This window comes from Camelina sativa, chromosome 19 (genome assembly GCF_030686135.1).
Source record: "Camelina sativa cultivar CO46 ecotype springtype chromosome 19, ASM3068613v1".
Classification (NCBI taxonomy): domain Eukaryota; kingdom Viridiplantae; phylum Streptophyta; class Magnoliopsida; order Brassicales; family Brassicaceae; genus Camelina; species Camelina sativa.
In genome coordinates, this window is record NC_141898.1 from 20739048 (window position 1) to 20762037 (window position 22990).

Sequence of the window (22990 nt, forward strand, 5' to 3'; positions counted from 1 at the left end):
ATGAAGTGAATGGACTTGGACTGGCTTAGGAGTATCTTGTCAAGTTTCTCATTGACCATCTTCAAATCCTTCTTAAACTTGTCCTCTTGATCAGTTGAGGAGCCCCTTATGGTCCTATCATAGTCCTCATTATAATTGCCATCAGATTGAGCAAGATTCTCAACTAATTCCCATCCTTCTTACACATTCTTGTTGAGGAAGTTGCCATTAGAGGCTGTATCAAGAAGCATTCTTATCTTGGGAAGCACTCCTCTATACAAGGTGCTTAGAAGTGACTCATTGCTGAAGCCATGGTGAGGACACTGAGTTTGGAATCCTTTAAACCTCTCCCAAGCTTCACAAAAGCTCTCATTATTCCTTTGAGCAAACCCAGAAATTTCATTCCTCAACCTAGCAGTCCTTGCATTGGAGAAGAACTTGGCTAGAAAAGCTTTCTTGCATGCATCCCATGTGGTGATAGCTCCAGTAGGAAGAGTCTTCTCCCGAAGGTGAGCTTTGTCTCCAAGAGAAAATGGGAAGAGCCTTAATTTGAATCCATCTTCACTCACTCCATTGATCTTTGTGAGTCCACATATTCTGTCAAACTCATCAAGGTGATCTAGTGGATCCTCCATTGGCAACCCATGAAATTTGTTGGCTTGTATCATTTAGATCAATCCACTCTTGATCTCAAAGTTATTGTTTGCTACTGAAGGTGGCACAATTCCAGCCCTTTGGTTGTGGGTATTGGGTGCATCTCCTGCACCAATGTGCCTTGGTCTCTGCTCATGGATAGCTGGTTGCTCCATGATGTCTTGACCTTGTTGTTGTTGAACTACTCTTCCTTGCTTATGTCTCAAACCCTTGTGTAGCCTGTGGATGTTGTCAATAGACTGTTGAAGACTGTCTTTGCCTTTTGACCTTGTGTGCATCAACAAACTCTACTACAGACTCGAACAGGTACACGGTCGAGCGCAGGCTCGAGTGGGTGGTCGAGTCGACTGGGAAGTAATGGCTAATTGGATCCGGCTTCTGGCTCGATCAAGTGCTCGATCACAGCTCGGTCGAGTGGTGGTCGAGTAGGTGGTCGAGTGGGTACCTGAAACACAAAACAGCCAAGCAAAGGAAGATTCGAGTTCAGTAACTTCTCAAGTGTTTAAAACGAACTTAATCTTAGACTAATAATGATCCTAAATGTCACAAAATACACTCAAATGGGCAACGACGCCAAATTGAAACTGACTTTCTTTGTGGTGTGGTGAATGAATGATGTATGGAATGATGATGTATGGGATAAATAGAAGTCAGGGTGTTTCAATTCCCCTTATGCAGTTGCAGTATAAGAGGTGTCAATCCTATCTGAGTGATTGTGAACAATTAAGATGTGCATATGAGTCTACGTCAAGCCAAATGTAAAGATTGTTTGTCACTAACAATCCTATAATGAGATATGAAATGCAGAAAGTAAAAACAACTAGAACAAGATACTAAATGCAAATGAAACAGAATGATTATAATAGCAAGAACAGAAATAGACACTATGCTAATGAACTAATGCAAGACAAGTAATGAACAGAAAACTAAGTGAATGCAATGGAAATGAAACAGGAATGAAACAAGACAATCACAAATCATAAACACAAGTTCTGGGGATGAACTCGAGCAGCACTCGACCGAGTGTAGGTCGAGTACGTGGTCGAGCTAGACTAAAAACAGAGCAACACAAGAAAAACAGAGCAACGCAAAAACTAATCAAACAACAAGCAAGCAATGATATTTAGACTATGATATTAATAAACAAAGAAGGCCTTGAGGAGGGATTCATGGGCTGAGCTAATCATTGTGGTTATCTAACTTGGTCAACAAATCTCAAGCAAACTTTGAGCTGATCTCTAGACATACTATTCTAAGACATGTTTAATCCACTCTCATGGCAAGAAACAATCAAACCTATGTATTTCTAGACTTGTTCTCACAAAGTAAAGAATCTACACAAGCAGGCATTAAGCAATACATCTCAAACCAAACAAGACTTCTAATCTCTTAGCAAGCCTAATGGTAAGCTCTAGATCTAGCCTTATCTATGCTCCTTAGACATTGGTGTGATGCTAAGATGCTTGGAATCAAACCCTACCTTCTCAGATATAGGATCAGCATTAAGAACATCTAGCCTAGAAGAGATCTACAACAATCAAGCTTGACCAAATCAAATAAACCACAAGATCAACCCAGCCTAACCCATCCTCAAGGTCCTAAGCAAACTACTCACAAGAACACATGGTGAAATATGTCAAAAACCCAGAAAATATTGAAACTAACATCATTAGAAAGATGAAATAGAGATCTACAATATTGATGAAGAAATAAAACTTGAAATCTTAATATTTTGAAAGTTATGAAACAAACAAAATACAAGAATCTAGTCTTTCTCTCTCAAACAAGTACAAAATCTAAAATAAAAGAAAGTGCAAAAGGAATAATATCTAAAAACGGTAAAAACTAGGTTTTAGACTCTCTAAAAAGCTGGACTCTTTGGTGGCTGCAGGTACAAGGGCTTTATATAGGAGATGAGGTGGAAGCCCTAAAAATACAAAAAGTCAAAGCAGTCAACGGCTCAGTCAACTCGACCAGTGGTGCGGTCGACTTGGACTCCGGACCTTGATTCTACAGCCTTAACTCTCTTGTTTTCTCCTCAGGATTGCTTCACTTCTCCTCAGCAATGCTTCCATGCTCCTTAAGCTCCAAAATCACCTCTTTATGCATGAAAAGATGCAAATGCAATGCAACTATACTCTAATGCATGATTAGGCCTAAAGCTACACAATAATGGCCTAAATGGATAACAAAAGATGCAAAAGTTGTGAATAAACTAAGGGAAAACAAGGTAAAATATATGAATATCAATTAGTCAAATGCATTGGATTGTCACATATTCTGACCATAGAAACAATAACAAAGCTGTTTACTGCTTAGAATCAATATTTTCTCGGTTTTAGCCCGGTTCGGGACAAAATGGGTATAAGTAGTGTCTAAACACTCCAAATTCAACCCGAACTCTTATAATTAGTCAAATGCATTGGATTGTTACATATTTTGACCCTAGAAAGAGTAACATATATGTTTACTGCTTCCAATCAATGTTTTCTCTCGGTTTTAGCCTGTTATCTCGGATTAAGCATGTTTTGGGATAAAACGGGTTTAACTGTTGTCTAAACACTCAAAATTCATCCCGAATTCTTACAATTAGTCAAATGCTTTGGATTTTCACACATTCTTACCCTAGAAACAGTAACAAGGCTGTTTACTGCTTAGAATCAATGTTTTCTCGGTTTAAGCCTGTTTCGGGACAAAATGGGTATAAATGGTGACTAAACACTCTAAATTCAATCCGAACTCTTATAATTAGTCAAATGCAATGGATTGTTACATATTTTGACCCTAGAAAGAGTAACATATCTGTTTACTGCTTCCAATCAATGTTTTCTCTCAGTTTTAGCCTGTTTTCTCGGTTTAAGCATGTTTTGGGATAAAACGGGTTTAAGTGGTGTCTAAACACTCAAAATTCATCCCGAACTCTTACAATTAGTCAAATACATTGGATTTTCACACATTCTGACCCTAGAAACAGTAACAAAGCTGTTTACTGCTTAGAATCAATGTTTTCTCGGTTTTAGCATGTTTCGGGACAAAATGGGTATATGTAGTGTCTAAACACTCCAAATTCAACCCGAACTCTTATAATTAGTCAAATGTTGGATTGTTACATATTTTTTCTCTAGAAAGAGTAACATAGCTGTTTACTGCTTCGAATCAATGTTTTCTCTCGGTTTTAGCCTGTTTTCTCGGTTTAAGCCTGTTTTGGGATAAAACGAGTTTAAGTGGTGTCTAAACACTCAAAATTCATCCCGAACTCTTACAATTAGTCAAATGCATTGGATTTTCACACATTCTGACCCTAGAAACTTTAACAAAGCTGTTTACTGCTTAGAATCAATGTTTTCTTGGTTTTAGCCTGTTTCGGGACAAAATGGGTATAAGTAGTGTCTAAACACTCCAAATTCAACCTGAACTCTTATAATTAGTCAAATGCATTGGATTGTTACATATTTTGACCCTAGAAAGAGTAACAAATCTGTTTACTGCTTCCAATCAATGTTTTCTCTCGGTTTTAGCCTGTTTTCTCGGTTTAAGCATGTTTTGGGATAATACGGGTTTAAGTGTTGTCTAAACACTCCAAATTCATCCTGAACTCTTACAATTAGTCAAATGCATTGGATTGTCACATATTCTGACCATAGAAACAATAACAAAGCTATTTACTGCTTAGAATCAAAGTTTTCTCGGTTTTAGCCCGGTTCGGGACAAAATGGATATAAGTAGTGTCTAAACACTCCAAATTCAACCCGACCTCTTATAATTAGTCAAATGCATTGGATTGTTACATATTTTGACCCTAGAAAGAGTAGCAAATCTGTTTACTGCTTCCAATCAATGTTTTCTCTCAGTTTTAGCCTGTTTTCTCGGTTTAAGCATGTTTTGGGATAATACGGGTTTAAGTGTTGTCTAAACACTCCAAATTCATCCTGAACTCTTACAATTAGTCAAATGCATTGGATTTTCACATATTCTGACCATAGAAACAATAACAAAGCTGTTTACTGCTTAGAATCAATGTTTTCTCGGTTTAAGCCTGTTTCGGGACAAAATGGATATAAATGGTGACTAAACACTCTAAATTCAATCCGAACTCTTATAATTAGTCAAATGCATTGGATTGTTACATATTTTGACCCTAGAAAGAGTAACATATCTGTTTACTGCTTCCAATCAATGTTTTCTCTCAGTTTTAGCCTGTTTTCTCGGTTTAAGCATGTTTTGGGATAAAACGGGTTTAAATGTTGTCTAAACACTCCAAATTCATCCTGAACTCTTACAATTAGTCAAATGCATTGGATTGTCACACATTCTGACCATAGAAACAGTAACAAAGCTGTTTACTGCTTAGAATCAATGTTTTCTTGGTTTTACCTGTTTCGGGACAAAATGGGTATAAGTAGTGTCTCAACACTACAAATTCACCCCGAACTCTTATAATTACTCAAATGTTGGATTGTTACATATTTTGTCCCTAGAAACAGTAACATAGCTGTTTACTGCTTCGAATCAATGTCTTCTCTCGGTTTTAGCCTGTTTTCTCAGTTTAAGCCTGTTTCGGGATAAACTAGTTTAAGTGGTGTCTAAACACTCAAAATTCATCCCGAACTCTTACAATTAGTCAAATACATTGGATTTTCACACATTCTGACCCTAGAAACAGTAACAAAGCTGTTTACTGCTTAGAATCAATGTTTTCTCGGTTTTAGCCTGTTTCGGGACAAAATGGGTATATGTAGTGTCTAAACACTCCAAATTCAACCCGAACTCTTATAATTAGTGAAATGTTGGATTGTTACATATTTTTTCTCTAGAAAGAGTAACATAGCTGTTTACTGCTTCGAATCAATGTTTTCTCTCGGTTTTAGCCTGTTTTCTCGGTTTAAGCCTGTTTTGGGATAAAACGAGTTTAAGTGGTGTCTAAACACTCAAAATTCATCCCGAACTCTTACAATTAGTCAAATGCATTGGATTTTCACACATTCTGACCCTAGAAACTGTAACAAAGCTGTTTACTGCTTAGAATCAATGTTTTATTGGTTTTAGCCTGTTTCGGGACAAAATGGGTATAAGTAGTGTCTAAACACTCCAAATTCAACCCAAACTCTTATAATTAGTCAAATGCATTGGATTGTTACATATTTTGACCCTACAAAGAGTAAAAAATCTGTTTACTGCTTCCAATCAATGTTTTCTCTCGGTTTTAGCCTGTTTTCTCGGTTTAAGCATGTTTTGGGATAATACGGGTTTAAGTGTTGTCTAAACACTCCAAATTCATCCTGAACTCTTACAATTAGTCAAATGCATTGGATTGTCACATATTCTGACCATAGAAACAATAACAAAGCTGTTTACTGCTTAGAATCAATGTTTTCTCGGTTTTAGCCCGGTTCGGGACAAAATGGGTATAAGTAGTGTCTAAACACTCCAAATTCAACCCGAACTCTTACAATTAGTCAAATGCATTGGATTGTTACATATTTTGACCCTAGAAAGAGTAACATATATGTTTACTGCTTCCAATCAATGTTTTCTCTCGGTTTTAGCCTGTTATCTCGGTTTAAGCATGTTTTGGGATAAAACGGGTTTAAGTGTTGTCTAAACACTCAAAATTCATCCCGAACTCTTACAATTAGTCAAATGCTTTGGATCTTCACACATTCTTACCCTAGAAACAGTAACAAGGCTGTTTACTGCTTAGAATCAATGTTTTCTCGGTTTAAGCCTGTTTCGGGACAAAATGGGTATAAATGGTGACTAAACACTCTAAATTCAATCCGAACTCTTATAATTAGTCAAATGCATTGGATTGTTACATATTTTGACCCTAGAAAGAGTAACATATCTGTTTACTGCTTCCAATCAATGTTTTCTCTCAGTTTTAGCCTGTTTTCTCGGTTTAAGCATGTTTTGGGATAAAACGGGTTTAAGTGGTGTCTAAACACTCAAAATTCATCCCGAACTCTTACAATTAGTCAAATACATTGGATTTTCACACATTCTGACCCTAGAAACAGTAACAAAGCTGTTTACTGCTTAGAATCAATGTTTTCTCGGTTTTAGCATGTTTCGGGACAAAATGGGTATATGTAGTGTCTAAACACTCCAAATTCAACCCGAACTCTTATAATTAGTCAAATGTTGGATTGTTACATATTTTTTCTCTAGAAAGAGTAACATAGCTGTTTACTGCTTCGAATCAATGTTTTCTCTCGGTTTTAGCCTGTTTTCTCGGTTTAAGCCTGTTTTGGGATAAAACGAGTTTAAGTGGTGTCTAAACACTCAAAATTCATCCCGAACTCTTACAATTAGTCAAATGCATTGGATTTTCACACATTCTGACCCTAGAAACTTTAACAAAGCTGTTTACTGCTTAGAATCAATGTTTTCTTGGTTTTAGCCTGTTTCGGGACAAAATGGGTATAAGTAGTGTCTAAACACTCCAAATTCAACCTGAACTCTTATAATTAGTCAAATGCATTGGATTGTTACATATTTTGACCCTAGAAAGAGTAACAAATCTGTTTACTGCTTCCAATCAATGTTTTCTCTCGGTTTTAGCCTGTTTTCTCGGTTTAAGCATGTTTTGGGATAATACGGGTTTAAGTGTTGTCTAAACACTCCAAATTCATCCTGAACTCTTACAATTAGTCAAATGCATTGGATTGTCACATATTCTGACCATAGAAACAATAACAAAGCTATTTACTGCTTAGAATCAAAGTTTTCTCGGTTTTAGCCCGGTTCGGGACAAAATGGATATAAGTAGTGTCTAAACACTCCAAATTCAACCCGACCTCTTATAATTAGTCAAATGCATTGGATTGTTACATATTTTGACCCTAGAAAGAGTAGCAAATCTGTTTACTGCTTCCAATCAATGTTTTCTCTCAGTTTTAGCCTGTTTTCTCGGTTTAAGCATGTTTTGGGATAATACGGGTTTAAGTGTTGTCTAAACACTCCAAATTCATCCTGAACTCTTACAATTAGTCAAATGCATTGGATTTTCACATATTCTGACCATAGAAACAATAACAAAGCTGTTTACTGCTTAGAATCAATGTTTTCTCGGTTTAAGCCTGTTTCGGGACAAAATGGATATAAATGGTGACTAAACACTCTAAATTCAATCCGAACTCTTATAATTAGTCAAATGCATTGGATTGTTACATATTTTGACCCTAGAAAGAGTAACATATCTGTTTACTGCTTCCAATCAATGTTTTCTCTCAGTTTTAGCCTGTTTTCTCGGTTTAAGCATGTTTTGGGATAAAACGGGTTTAAATGTTGTCTAAACACTCCAAATTCATCCTGAACTCTTACAATTAGTCAAATGCATTGGATTGTCACACATTCTGACCATAGAAACAGTAACAAAGCTGTTTACTGCTTAGAATCAATGTTTTCTTGGTTTTACCTGTTTCGGGACAAAATGGGTATAAGTAGTGTCTCAACACTACAAATTCACCCCGAACTCTTATAATTACTCAAATGTTGGATTGTTACATATTTTGTCCCTAGAAACAGTAACATAGCTGTTTACTGCTTCGAATCAATGTCTTCTCTCGGTTTTAGCCTGTTTTCTCAGTTTAAGCCTGTTTCGGGATAAACTAGTTTAAGTGGTGTCTAAACACTCAAAATTCATCCCGAACTCTTACAATTAGTCAAATACATTGGATTTTCACACATTCTGACCCTAGAAACAGTAACAAAGCTGTTTACTGCTTAGAATCAATGTTTTCTCGGTTTTAGCCTGTTTCGGGACAAAATGGGTATATGTAGTGTCTAAACACTCCAAATTCAACCCGAACTCTTATAATTAGTCAAATGTTGGATTGTTACATATTTTTTCTCTAGAAAGAGTAACATAGCTGTTTACTGCTTCGAATCAATGTTTTCTCTCGGTTTTAGCCTGTTTTCTCGGTTTAAGCCTGTTTTGGGATAAAACGAGTTTAAGTGGTGTCTAAACACTCAAAATTCATCCCGAACTCTTACAATTAGTCAAATGCATTGGATTTTCACACATTCTGACCCTAGAAACTGTAACAAAGCTGTTTACTGCTTAGAATCAATGTTTTCTTGGTTTTAGCCTGTTTCGGGACAAAATGGGTATAAGTAGTGTCTAAACACTCCAAATTCAACCCAAACTCTTATAATTAGTCAAATGCATTGGATTGTTACATATTTTGACCCTACAAAGAGTAAAAAATCTGTTTACTGCTTCCAATCAATGTTTTCTCTCGGTTTTAGCCTGTTTTCTCGGTTTAAGCATGTTTTGGGATAATACGGGTTTAAGTGTTGTCTAAACACTCCAAATTCATCCTGAACTCTTACAATTAGTCAAATGCATTGGATTGTCACATATTCTGACCATAGAAACAATAACAAAGCTGTTTACTGCTTAGAATCAATGTTTTCTCGGTTTTAGCCCGGTTCGGGACAAAATGGGTATAAGTAGTGTCTAAACACTCCAAATTCAACCCGAACTCTTACAATTAGTCAAATGCATTGGATTGTTACATATTTTGACCCTAGAAAGAGTAACATATATGTTTACTGCTTCCAATCAATGTTTTCTCTCGGTTTTAGCCTGTTATCTCGGTTTAAGCATGTTTTGGGATAAAACGGGTTTAAGTGTTGTCTAAACACTCAAAATTCATCCCGAACTCTTACAATTAGTCAAATGCTTTGGATCTTCACACATTCTTACCCTAGAAACAGTAACAAGGCTGTTTACTGCTTAGAATCAATGTTTTCTCGGTTTAAGCCTGTTTCGGGACAAAATGGGTATAAATGGTGACTAAACACTCTAAATTCAATCCGAACTCTTATAATTAGTCAAATGCATTGGATTGTTACATATTTTGACCCTAGAAAGAGTAACATATCTGTTTACTGCTTCCAATCAATGTTTTCTCTCAGTTTTAGCCTGTTTTCTCGGTTTAAGCATGTTTTGGGATAAAACGGGTTTAAGTGGTGTCTAAACACTCAAAATTCATCCCGAACTCTTACAATTAGTCAAATACATTGGATTTTCACACATTCTGACCCTAGAAACAGTAACAAAGCTGTTTACTGCTTAGAATCAATGTTTTCTCGGTTTTAGCATGTTTCGGGACAAATTGGGTATATGTAGTGTCTAAACACTCCAAATTCAACCCGAACTCTTCTAATTAGTCAAATGTTGGATTGTTACATATTTTTTCTCTAGAAAGAGTAACATAGCTGTTTACTGCTTCGAATCAATGTTTTCTTGGTTTTAGCCTGTTTCGGGACAAAATGGGTATAAGTAGTTTCTAAACACTCCAAATTCAACCTGAACTGTTATAATTAGTCAAATGCATTGGATTGTTACATATTTTGACCCTAGAAAGAGTAACAAATCTGTTTACTGCTTCCAATCAATGTTTTCTCTCTGTTTTAGCCTGTTTTCTCGGTTTAAGCATGTTTTGGGATAATACGGGTTTAAGTGTTGTCTAAACACTCCAAATTCATCCTGAACTCTTACAATTAGTCAAATGCATTGGATTGTCACATATTCTGACCATAGAAACAATAACAAAGCTGTTTACTGCTTAGAATCAAAGTTTTCTCGGTTTTAGCCCGGTTCGGGACAAAATGGATATAAGTAGTGTCTAAACACTCCAAATTCAACCCGAACTCTTATAATTAGTCAAATGTATTGGATTGTTACATATTTTGACCCTAGAAAGAGTAGCAAATCTGTTTACTGCTTCCAATCAATGTTTTCTCTCGGTTTTAGCCTGTTTTCTCGGTTTAAGCATGTTTTGGGATAATACGGGTTTAAGTGTTGTCTAAACACTCCAAATTCATCCTGAACTCTTACAATTAGTCAAATGCATTGGATTTTCACATATTCTGACCATAGAAACAATAACAAAGCTGTTTACTGCTTAGAATCAATGTTTTCTCGGTTTAAGCCTGTTTCGGGACAAAATGGGTATAAATGGTGACTAAACACTCTAAATTCAATCCGAACTCTTATAATTAGTCAAATGCATTGGATTGTTACATATTTTGACCCTAGAAAGAGTAACATATCTGTTTACTGCTTCCAATCAATGTTTTCTCTCAGTTTTAGCCTGTTTTCTCGGTTTAAGCATGTTTTGGGATAAAACGGGTTTAAATGTTGTCTAAACACTCCAAATTCATCCTGAACTCTTACAATTAGTCAAATGCATTGGATTGTCACACATTCTGACCATAGAAACAGTAACAAAGCTGTTTACTGCTTAGAATCAATGTTTTCTTGGTTTTACCTGTTTCGGGACAAAATGGGTATAAGTAGTGTCTCAACACTACAAATTCACCCCGCACTCTTATAATTACTCAAATGTTGGATTGTTACATATTTTGTCCCTAGAAACAGTAACATAGCTGTTTACTGCTTCGAATCAATGTTTTCTCTCGGTTTTAGCCTGTTTTCTCGGTTTAAGCCTGTTTCGGGATAAACTAGTTTAAGTCGTGTCTAAACACTCAAAATTCATCCGGAACTCTTACAATTAGTCAAATACATTGGATTTTCACACATTCTGACCCTAGAAACAGTAACAAAGCTGTTTACTGCTTTGAATCAATGTTTTCTCGGTTTTAGCCTGTTTCGGGACAAAATGGGTATATGTAGTGTCTAAACACTCCAAATTCAACCCGAACTCTTATAATTAGTCAAATGTTGGATTGTTACATATTTTTTCTCTAGAAAGAGTAACATAGCTGTTTACTGCTTCGAATCAATGTTTTCTCTCGGTTTTAGCCTGTTTTCTCGGTTTAAGCCTGTTTTGGGATAAAACGAGTTTAAGTGGTGTCTAAATTCATCCCGAACTCTTACAATTAGTCAAATGCATTGGATTTTCACACATTCTGACCCTAGAAACTTTAACAAAGCTGTTTACTGCTTAGAATCAATGTTTTCTTGGTTTTAGCCTGTTTCGGGACAAAATGGGTATAAGTAGTGTCTAAACACTCCAAATTCAACCCAAACTCTTATAATTAGTCAAATGCATTGGATTGTTACATATTTTGACCCTACAAAGAGTAACAAATCTGTTTACTGCTTCCAATCAATGTTTTCTCTCGGTTTTCGCCTGTTTTCTCGGTTTAAGCATGTTTTGGGATAATACGGGTTTAAGTGTTGTCTAAACACTCCAAATTCATCCTGAACTCTTACAATTAGTCAAATGCATTGGATTGTCACATATTCTGACCATAGAAACAATAACAAAGCTGTTTACTGCTTAGAATCAATGTTTTCTCGGTTTTAGCCCGGTTCGGGACAAAATGGGTATAAGTAGTGTCTAAACACTCCAAATTCAACCCGAACTCTTACAATTAGTCAAATGCATTGGATTGTTACATATTTTGACCCTAGAAAGAGTAACATATATGTTTACTGCTTCCAATCAATGTTTTCTCTCGGTTTTAGCCTGTTATCTCGGTTTAAGCATGTTTTAGGATAAAACGGGTTTAAGTGTTGTCTAAACACTCAAAATTCATCCCGAACTCTTACAATTAGTCAAATGCTTTGGATTTTCACACATTATTACCCTAGAAACAGTAACAAGGCTGTTTACTGCTTAGAATCAATGTTTTCTCGGTTTAAGCATGTTTCGGGACAAAATGGGTATAAATGGTGACTAAACACTCTAAATTCAACCCGAACTCTTATAATTAGTCAAATGCATTGGATTGTTACATATTTTGACCCTAGAAAGAGTAACATATCTGTTTACTGCTTCCAATCAATGTTTTCTCTCGGTTTTAGCCTGTTTTCTCAGTTTAAGCATGTTTTGGGATAAAACGGGTTTAAATGTTGTCTAAACACTCGAAATTCATCCTGAACTCTTACGATTAGTCAAATGCATTGGATTGTCACACATTCTGACCATAGAAACAGTAACAAAGCTGTTTACTGCTTAGAATCAATGTTTTCTTGGTTTTACCTGTTTCGGGACAAAATGGGTATAAGTAGTGTCTAAACACTCCAAATTCAACCCGAACTCTTATAATTAGTCAAATGTTGGATTGTTACATATTTTGTCCCTAGAAACAGTAACATAGCTGTTTACTGCTTCGAATCAATGTTTTCTCTCGGTTTTAGCCTGTTTTCTCGGTTTAAGCCTGTTTCGGGATAAACTAGTTTAAGTCGTGTCTAAACACTCAAAATTCATCCGGAACTCTTACAATTAGTCAAATACATTGGATTTTCACACATTCTGACCCTAGAAACAGTAACAAAGCTGTTTACTGCTTTGAATCAATGTTTTCTCGGTTTTAGCCTGTTTCGGGACAAAATGGGTATATGTAGTGTCTAAACACTCCAAATTCAACCCGAACTCTTATAATTAGTCAAATGTTGGATTGTTACATATTTTTTCTCTAGAAAGAGTAACATAGCTGTTTACTGCTTCGAATCAATGTTTTCTCTCGGTTTTAGCCTGTTTTCTCGGTTTAAGCCTGTTTTGGGATAAAACGAGTTTAAGTGGTGTCTAAATTCATCCCGAACTCTTACAATTAGTCAAATGCATTGGATTTTCACACATTCTGACCCTAGAAACTTTAACAAAGCTGTTTACTGCTTAGAATCAATGTTTTCTTGGTTTTAGCCTGTTTCGGGACAAAATGGGTATAAGTAGTGTCTAAACACTCCAAATTCAACCCAAACTCTTATAATTAGTCAAATGCATTGGATTGTTACATATTTTGACCCTACAAAGAGTAACAAATCTGTTTACTGCTTCCAATCAATGTTTTCTCTCGGTTTTCGCCTGTTTTCTCGGTTTAAGCATGTTTTGGGATAATACGGGTTTAAGTGTTGTCTAAACACTCCAAATTCATCCTGAACTCTTACAATTAGTCAAATGCATTGGATTGTCACATATTCTGACCATAGAAACAATAACAAAGCTGTTTACTGCTTAGAATCAATGTTTTCTCGGTTTTAGCCCGGTTCGGGACAAAATGGGTATAAGTAGTGTCTAAACACTCCAAATTCAACCCGAACTCTTACAATTAGTCAAATGCATTGGATTGTTACATATTTTGACCCTAGAAAGAGTAACATATATGTTTACTGCTTCCAATCAATGTTTTCTCTCGGTTTTAGCCTGTTATCTCGGTTTAAGCATGTTTTAGGATAAAACGGGTTTAAGTGTTGTCTAAACACTCAAAATTCATCCCGAACTCTTACAATTAGTCAAATGCTTTGGATTTTCACACATTATTACCCTAGAAACAGTAACAAGGCTGTTTACTGCTTAGAATCAATGTTTTCTCGGTTTAAGCATGTTTCGGGACAAAATGGGTATAAATGGTGACTAAACACTCTAAATTCAACCCGAACTCTTATAATTAGTCAAATGCATTGGATTGTTACATATTTTGACCCTAGAAAGAGTAACATATCTGTTTACTGCTTCCAATCAATGTTTTCTCTCGGTTTTAGCCTGTTTTCTCAGTTTAAGCATGTTTTGGGATAAAACGGGTTTAAATGTTGTCTAAACACTCGAAATTCATCCTGAACTCTTACGATTAGTCAAATGCATTGGATTGTCACACATTCTGACCATAGAAACAGTAACAAAGCTGTTTACTGCTTAGAATCAATGTTTTCTTGGTTTTACCTGTTTCGGGACAAAATGGGTATAAGTAGTGTCTAAACACTCCAAATTCAACCCGAACTCTTATAATTAGTCAAATGTTGGATTGTTACATATTTTGTCCCTAGAAACAGTAACATAGCTGTTTACTGCTTCGAATCAATGTTTTCTCTCGGTTTTAGCCTGTTTTCTCGGTTTAAGCCTGTTTCGGGATAAACTAGTTTAAGTCGTGTCTAAACACTCAAAATTCATCCCGAACTCTTACAATTAGTCAAATACATTGGATTTTCACACATTCTGACCCTAGAAACAGTAACAAAGCTGTTTACTGCTTAGAATCAATGTTTTCTCGGTTTTAGCCTGTTTCAGGACAAAATGGGTATCTGTAGTGTCTCAACACTCCAAATTCAAACCGAACTCTTATAATTAGTCAAATGTTGGATTGTTACATATTTTGTCCCTAGAAAGAGTAACATAGCTGTTTACTGCTTCCAATCAATGTTTTCTCTCGGTTTTAGCCTGTTTTCTCGGTTTAAGCATGTTTTGGGATAATACGGGTTTAAGTGTTGTCTAAACACTCCAAATTCATCCTGAACTCTTACAATTAGTCAAATGCATTGGATTGTCACATATTCTGACCATAGAAACAATAACAAAGCTGTTTACTGCTTAGAATCAAAGTTTTCTCGGTTTTAGCCCGGTTCGGGACAAAATGGATATAAGTAGTGTCTAAACACTCCAAATTCAACCCGAACTCTTATAATTAGTCAAATGCATTGGATTGTTACATATTTTGATAGAAAGAGTAGCAAATCTGTTTACTGCTTCCAATCAATGTTTTCTCTCGGTTTTAGCCTGTTTTCTCGGTTTAAGCATGTTTTGGGATAATACGGGTTTAAGTGTTGTCTAAACACTCCAAATTCATCCTGAACTCTTACAATTAGTCAAATGCATTGGATTTTTACATATTCTGACCATAGAAACAATAACAAAGCTGTTTACTGCTTAGAATCAATGTTTTCTCGGTTTAAGCCTGTTTCGGGACAAAATGGGTATAAATGGTGACTAAACACTCTAAATTCAACCCGAACTCTTATAATTAGTCAAATGCATTGGATTGTTACATATTTTGACCCTAGAAAGAGTAACATATCTGTTTACTGCTTCCAATCAATGTTTTCTCTCAGTTTTAGCCTGTTTTCTCGGTTTAAGCATGTTTTGGGATAAAACGGGTTTAAATGTTGTCTAAACACTCCAAATTCATCCTGAACTCTTACAATTAGTCAAATGCATTGGATTGTCACACATTCTGACCATAGAAAAAGTAACAAAGCTGTTTACTGCTTAGAATCAATGTTTTCTTGGTTTTACCTATTTCGGGACAAAATGGGTATAAATAGTGTCTCAACACTACAAATTCACCCCGAACTCTTATAATTACTCAAATGTTGGATTGTTACATATTTTGTCCCTAGAAACAGTAACATAGCTGTTTACTGCTTCGAATCAATGTTTTCTCTCGGTTTTAGCCTGTTTTCTCAGTTTAAGCCTGTTTCGGGATAAACTAGTTTAAGTGGTGTCTAAACACTCAAAATTCATCCCGAACTCTTACAATTAGTCAAATACATTGGATTTTCACACATTCTGACCCTAGAAACAGTAACAAAGCTGTTTACTGCTTAGAATCAATGTTTTCTCGGTTTTAGCCTGTTTCGGGACAAAATGGGTATATGTAGTGTCTAAACACTCCAAATTCAACCCGAACTCTTATAATTAGTCAAATGTTGGATTGTTACATATTTTTTCTCTAGAAAGAGTAACATAGCTGTTTACTGCTTCGAATCAATGTTTTCTCTCGGTTTTAGCCTGTTTTCTCGGTTTAAGCCTGTTTTGGGATAAAACGAGTTTAAGTGGTGTCTAAACACTCAAAATTCATCCCGAACTCTTACAATTAGTCAAATGCATTGGATTTTCACACATTCTGACCCTAGAAACTTTAACAAAGCTGTTTACTGCTTAGAATCAATGTTTTCTTGGTTTTAGCCTGTTTCGGGACAAAATGGGTATAAGTAGTGTCTAAACACTCCAAATTCAACCCAAACTCTTATAATTAGTCAAATGCATTGGATTGTTACATATTTTGACCCTACAAAGAGTAACAAATCTGTTTACTGCTTCCAATCAATGTTTTCTCTCGGTTTTAGCCTGTTTTCTCGGTTTAAGCATGTTTTGGGATAATACGGGTTTAAGTGTTGTCTAAACACTCCAAATTCATCCTGAACTCTTACAATTAGTCAAATGCATTGGATTGTCACATATTCTGACCATAGAAACAATAACAAAGCTGTTTACTGCTTAGAATCAATGTTTTCTCGGTTTTAGCCCGGTTCGGGACAAAATGGGTATAAGTAGTGTCTAAGCACTCCAAATTCAACCCGAACTCTTACAATTAGTCAAATGCATTGGATTGTTACATATTTTGACCCTAGAAACAGTAACATATATGTTTACTGCTTCCAATCAATGTTTTCTCTCGGTTTTAGCCTGTTATCTCGGTTTAAGCATGTTTTGGGATAAAACGGGTTTAAGTGTTGTCTAAACACTCAAAATTCATCCCGAACTCTTACAATTAGTCAAATGCTTTGGATTTTCACACATTATTACCCTAGAAACAGTAACAAGGCTGTTTACTGCTTAGAATCAATGTTTTCTTGGTTTAAGCCTGTTTCGGGACAAAATGGGTATAAATGGTGACTAAACACTCTAAATTCAACCCGAACTCTTATAATTAGTCAAATGCATTGGATTGTTACATATTTTGACCCTAGAAAGAGTAACATATCTGTTTACTGCTTCCAATCAATGTTTTCTCTCGGTTTTAGCCTGTTTTCTCGGTTTAAGCATGTTTTGGGATAAAACGGGTTTAAATGTTGTCTAAACACTCCAAATTCATCCTGAACTCTTACGATTAGTCAAATGCATTGGATTGTCACACATTCTGACCATAGAAACAGTAACAAAGCTGTTTACTGCTTAGAATCAATGTTTTCTTGGTTTTACCTGTTTCGGGACAAAATGGGTATAAGTAGTGTCTAAACACTCCAAATTCAACCCGAACTCTTATAATTAGTCAAATGTTGGATTGTTACATATTTTGTCCCTAAAAACAGTAACATAGCTGTTTACTGCTTCGAATCATTGTTTTCTCTCGGTTTAAGCCTGTTTCGGGATAAACTAGTTTAAGTGGTGTCTAAACACTCAAAATTCATCCCGAACTCTTACAATTAGTCAAATACATTGGATTTTCACACATTCTGACCCTAGAAACAGTAACAAAGCTGTTTACTGCTTAGAATCAATGTTTTCTCGGTTTTAGCCTGTTTCAGGACAAAATGGGTATCTGTAGTGTCTCAACACTCCAAATTCAAAACGAACTCTTATAATTAGTCAAATGTTGGATTGTTACATATTTTTTCTCTAGAAAGAGTAACATAGCTGTTTACTGCTTCGAATCAATGTTTTCTCTCGGTTTTAGCCTGTTTTCTCGGTTTAAGCCTGTTTCGGGATAAAACGAGTTTAAGTGGTGTCTAAACACTCAAAATTCATCCCGAACTCTTACAATTAGTCAAATGCTTTGGATTTTCTCACATTCTTACCCTAGAAACAGTAACAAGGCTGTTTACTGCTTCGAATCAATGTTTTCTCGGTCTAAGCCTGTTTCGGGACAAAATGGGTATAAATGGTGGCTAAACACTCCAAATTCAACCCGAACTCTTATAATTAGTCAAATGCATTGGATTGTTACATATTTTTACCCTAGAAAGAGTAACATATCTGTTTACTGCTTCCAATCAATGTTTTCTCTCGGTTTTAGCCTGTTTTCTCGGTTTATGCATGTTTTGGGATAAAAGGGTTTAAATGTTGTCTAAACACTCCAAATTCATCCTGAACTCTTACGATTAGTCAAATGCATTGGATTGTCACCTATTATGACCATAGAAATAGTAACAAAGCTGTTTACTGCTTAGAATCAATGTTTTCTTGGTTTTACCTGTTTCGGGACAAAATGGGTATATGTAGTGTCTAAACACTCCAAATTCAACCCGAACTCTTATAATTAGTCAAATGTTGGATTGTTACATATTTTTTCTCTAGAAAGAGTAACATAGCTGTTTACTGCTTCGAATCAATGTTTTCTCTCGGTTTTAGCCTGTTTTCTCGGTTTAAGCCTGTTTTGGGATAAAACGAGTTTAAGTGGTGTCTAAACACTCAAAATTCATCCCAAACTCTTACAATTAGTCAAATGCATTGGATTTTCACACATTCTGACCCTAGAAACTTTAACAAAGCTGTTTACTGCTTAGAATCAATGTTTTCTTGGTTTTAGCCTGTTTTGGGACAAAATGGGTATAAGTAGTGTCTAAACACTCCAAATTCAACCCAAACTCTTATAATTAATCAAATGCATTGGATTGTTACATATTTTGACCCTACAAAGAGTAACAAATCTGTTTACCGCTTCCAATCAATGTTTTCTCTCGGTTTTAGCCTGTTTTCTCGGTTTAAGCATGTTTTAGGATAATACGGGTTTAAGTGTTGTCTAAACACTCCAAATTCATCCTGAACTCTTACAATTAGTCAAATGCATTGGATTGTCACATATTCTGACCATAGAAACAATAACAAAGCTGTTTACTGCTTAGAATCAATGTTTTCTCGGTTTTAGCCTGTTCGGGACAAAATGGGTATAAGTAGTGTCTAAACACTCCATATTCAACCCAAACTATTATAATTAGTCAAATGCATTGGATTGTTACATATTTTGACCCTACAAAGAGTAACAAATCTGTTTACTACTTCCAATCAATGTTTTCTCTCGGTTTTAGCCTGTTTTCTCGGTTTAAGCATGTTTTGGGATAATACGGGTTTAAGTGTTGTCTAAACACTCCAAATTCATCCTGAACTCTTACAATTAGTCAAATGCATTGGATTGTCACATATTCTAACCATAGAAACAATAACAAAGCTGTTTACTGCTTAGAATCAATGTTTTCTCGGTTTTAGCCTGTTTCAGGACAAAATGGGTATCTGTAGTGTCTCAACACTCCAAATTCAAAACGAACTCTTATAATTAGTCAAATGTTGGATTGTTACATATTTTTTCTCTAGAAAGAGTAACATAGCTGTTTACTGCTTCGAATCAATGTTTTCTCTCGGTTTTAGCCTGTTTTCTCGGTTTAAGCCTGTTTCGGGATAAAACGAGTTTAAGTGGTGTCTAAACACTCAAAATTCATCCCGAACTCTTACAATTAGTCAAATGCTTTGGATTTTCTCACATTCTTACCCTAGAAACAGTAACAAGGCTGTTTACTGCTTCGAATCAATGTTTTCTCGGTCTAAGCCTGTTTCGGGACAAAATGGGTATAAATGGTGGCTAAACACTCCAAATTCAACCCGAACTCTTATAATTAGTCAAATGCATTGGATTGTTACATATTTTTACCCTAGAAAGAGTAACATATCTGTTTACTGCTTCCAATCAATGTTTTCTCTCGGTTTTAGCCTGTTTTCTCGGTTTAAGCATGTTTTGGGATAAAAGGGTTTAAATGTTGTCTAAACACTCCAAATTCATCCTGAACTCTTACGATTAGTCAAATGCATTGGATTGTCACCTATTCTGACCATAGAAATAGTAACAAAGCTGTTTACTGCTTAGAATCAATGTTTTCTTGGTTTTACCTGTTTCGGGACAAAATGGGTATATGTAGTGTCTAAACACTCCAAATTCAACCCGAACTCTTATAATTAGTCAAATGTTGGATTGTTACATATTTTTTCTCTAGAAAGAGTAACATAGCTGTTTACTGCTTCGAATCAATGTTTTCTCTCGGTTTTAGCCTGTTTTCTCGGTTTAAGCCTGTTTTGGGATAAAACGAGTTTAAGTGGTGTCTAAACACTCAAAATTCATCCCAAACTCTTACAATTAGTCAAATGCATTGGATTTTCACACATTCTGACCCTAGAAACTTTAACAAAGCTGTTTACTGCTTAGAATCAATTTTTTCTTGGTTTTAGCCTGTTTTGGGACAAAATGGGTATAAGTAGTGTCTAAACACTCCAAATTCAACCCAAACTCTTATAATTAATCAAATGCATTGGATTGTTACATATTTTGACCCTACAAAGAGTAACAAATCTGTTTACCGCTTCCAATCAATGTTTTCTCTCGGTTTTAGCCTGTTTTCTCGGTTTAAGCATGTTTTAGGATAATACGGGTTTAAGTGTTGTCTAAACACTCCAAATTCATCCTGAACTCTTACAATTAGTCAAATGCATTGGATTGTCACATATTCTGACCATAGAAACAATAACAAAGCTGTTTACTGCTTAGAATCAATGTTTTCTCGGTTTTAGCCTGTTCGGGACAAAATGGGTATAAGTAGTGTCTAAACACTCCATATTCAACCCAAACTATTATAATTAGTCAAATGCATTGGATTGTTACATATTTTGACCCTACAAAGAGTAACAAATCTGTTTACTACTTCCAATCAATGTTTTCTCTCGGTTTTAGCCTGTTTTCTCGGTTTAAGCATGTTTTGGGATAATACGGGTTTAAGTGTTGTCTAAACACTCCAAATTCATCCTGAACTCTTACAATTAGTCAAATGCATTGGATTGTCACATATTCTGACCATAGAAACAATAACAAAGCTGTTTACTGCTTAGAATCAATGTTTTCTCGGTTTTAGTCCGGTTCGGGACAAAATGGGTATAAGTAGTGTCTAAACACTCCAAATTCAACCCGAACTCTTATAATTAGTCAAATGCATTGGATTGTTACATATTTTTTCTCTAGAAAGAGAAACATAGCTGTTTACTGCTTCGAATCAATGGTTTCTCTCGGTTTTAGCCTGTTTTCTCGGTTTAAGCCTGTTTCGGGATAAAACGAGTTTAAGTGGTGTCTAAACGCTCAAAATTCATCCCGAACTCTTACAATTAGTCAAATGCTTTGGATTTTCTCACATTCTTACCCTAGAAACAGTAACAAGGCTGTTTACTGCTTCGAATCAATGTTTTCTCGGTTTAAGCCTGTTTCGGGACAAAATGGGTATAAATGGTGGCTAAACACTCCAAATTCAACCCGAACTCTTATAATTTGTCAAATGCATTGGATTGTTACATATTTTGACCCTAGAAAGAGTAACATATCTGTTTACTGCTTCCAATCAATGTTTTCTCTCGGTTTTAGCCTGTTTTCTCGGTTTAAGCATGTTTTGGGATAAAAGGGTTTAAATGTTGTCTAAACACTCCAAATTCATCCTGAACTCTTACGATTAGTCAAATGCATTGGATTGTCACCCATTCTGACCATAGAAACAGTAACAAAGCTGTTTACTGCTTAGAATCAATGTTTTCTTGGTTTTACCTGTTTTGGGACAAAATGGGTATAAGTAGTGTCTAAACACTCCAAATTCAACCCGAACTCTTATAATTAGTCAAATTTTGGATTGTTACATATTTTGTCTCTAGAAACAGTAACATAGTTGTTTACTGCTTCGAATCAATGTTTTTTCTCGGTTTTAGCCTGTTTTCTCAGTTTAAGCCTGTTTCGGGATAAACTAGTTTAAGTGGTGTCTAAACATTCAAAATTCATCCCGAACTCTTACAATTAGTCAAATACATTGGATTTTCACACATTCTGACCCTAGAAACAGTAACAAAGCTGTTTACTGCTTAGAATCAATGTTTTCTCGGTGTTAACCTGTTTCGGGACAAAATGGGTATATGTAGTGTCTAAACACTCCAAATTCAACCCGAACTCTTATAATTAGTCCAATGTTGGATTGTTACATATTTTTTCTCTAGAAAGAGTAACATAGCTGTTTACTGCTTCGAATCAATGTTTTCTCTCGGTTTTAGCCTGTTTTCTCGGTTTAAGCCTGTTTTGGGATAAAACGAGTTTAAGTGGTGTCTAAACACTCAAAATTCATCCCGAACTCTTACAATTAGTCAAATGCATTGGATTTTCACACATTCTGACTCTAGAAACTTTAACAAAGCTGTTTACTGCTTAGAATCAATGTTTTCTTGGTTTTAGCCTGTTTCGGGACAAAATGGGTATAAGTAGTGTCTAAACAGTCCAAATTCAACCCAAACTCTTATAATTAATCAAATGCATTGGATTGTTACATATTTTGACCCTACAAAGAGTAACAAATCTGTTTACTGCTTCCAATCAATGTTTTCTCTCGGTTTTAGCCTGTTTTCTCGGTTTAAGCATGTTTTGGGATAATACGGGTTTAAGTGTTGTCTAAACACTCCAAATTCATCCTGAACTCTTACAATTAGTCCAATGCATTGGATTGTCACATATTCAGACCATAGAAACAATAACAAAGCTGTTTACTGCTTAGAATCAATGTTTTCTTGGTTTTAGCCCGGTTCGGGACAAAATGGGTATAAGTAGTGTCTAAACACTCCAAATTCAACCCGAACTCTTACAATTAGTCAAATGCATTGGATTGTTACATATTTTGACCCTAGAAAGAGTAACATATATGTTTACTGCTTCCAATCAATGTTTTCTCTCGGTTTTAGCCTGTTATCTCGGTTTAAGCATGTTTTGGGATAAAACGGGTTTAAGTGTTGTCTAAACACTCAAAATTCATCCCGAACTCTTACAATTAGTCAAATGCTTTGGATTTTCACACATTCTTACCCTAGAAACAGTAACAAGG

General features: G+C 35.6%; 1 non-coding gene across 1 annotated transcript; it reads left to right on the forward strand.

Annotated features, from left to right (window-relative positions):
• The first annotated feature begins 285 nt into the window (after window positions 1–285).
• On the forward strand, window positions 286–392 carry LOC147920837 (small nucleolar RNA R71). Its single transcript, XR_015591849.1, has one exon. It is a non-coding gene; the product is annotated as a small nucleolar RNA R71 (small nucleolar RNA).
• The last annotated feature ends 22598 nt before the right edge of the window (window positions 393–22990 follow it).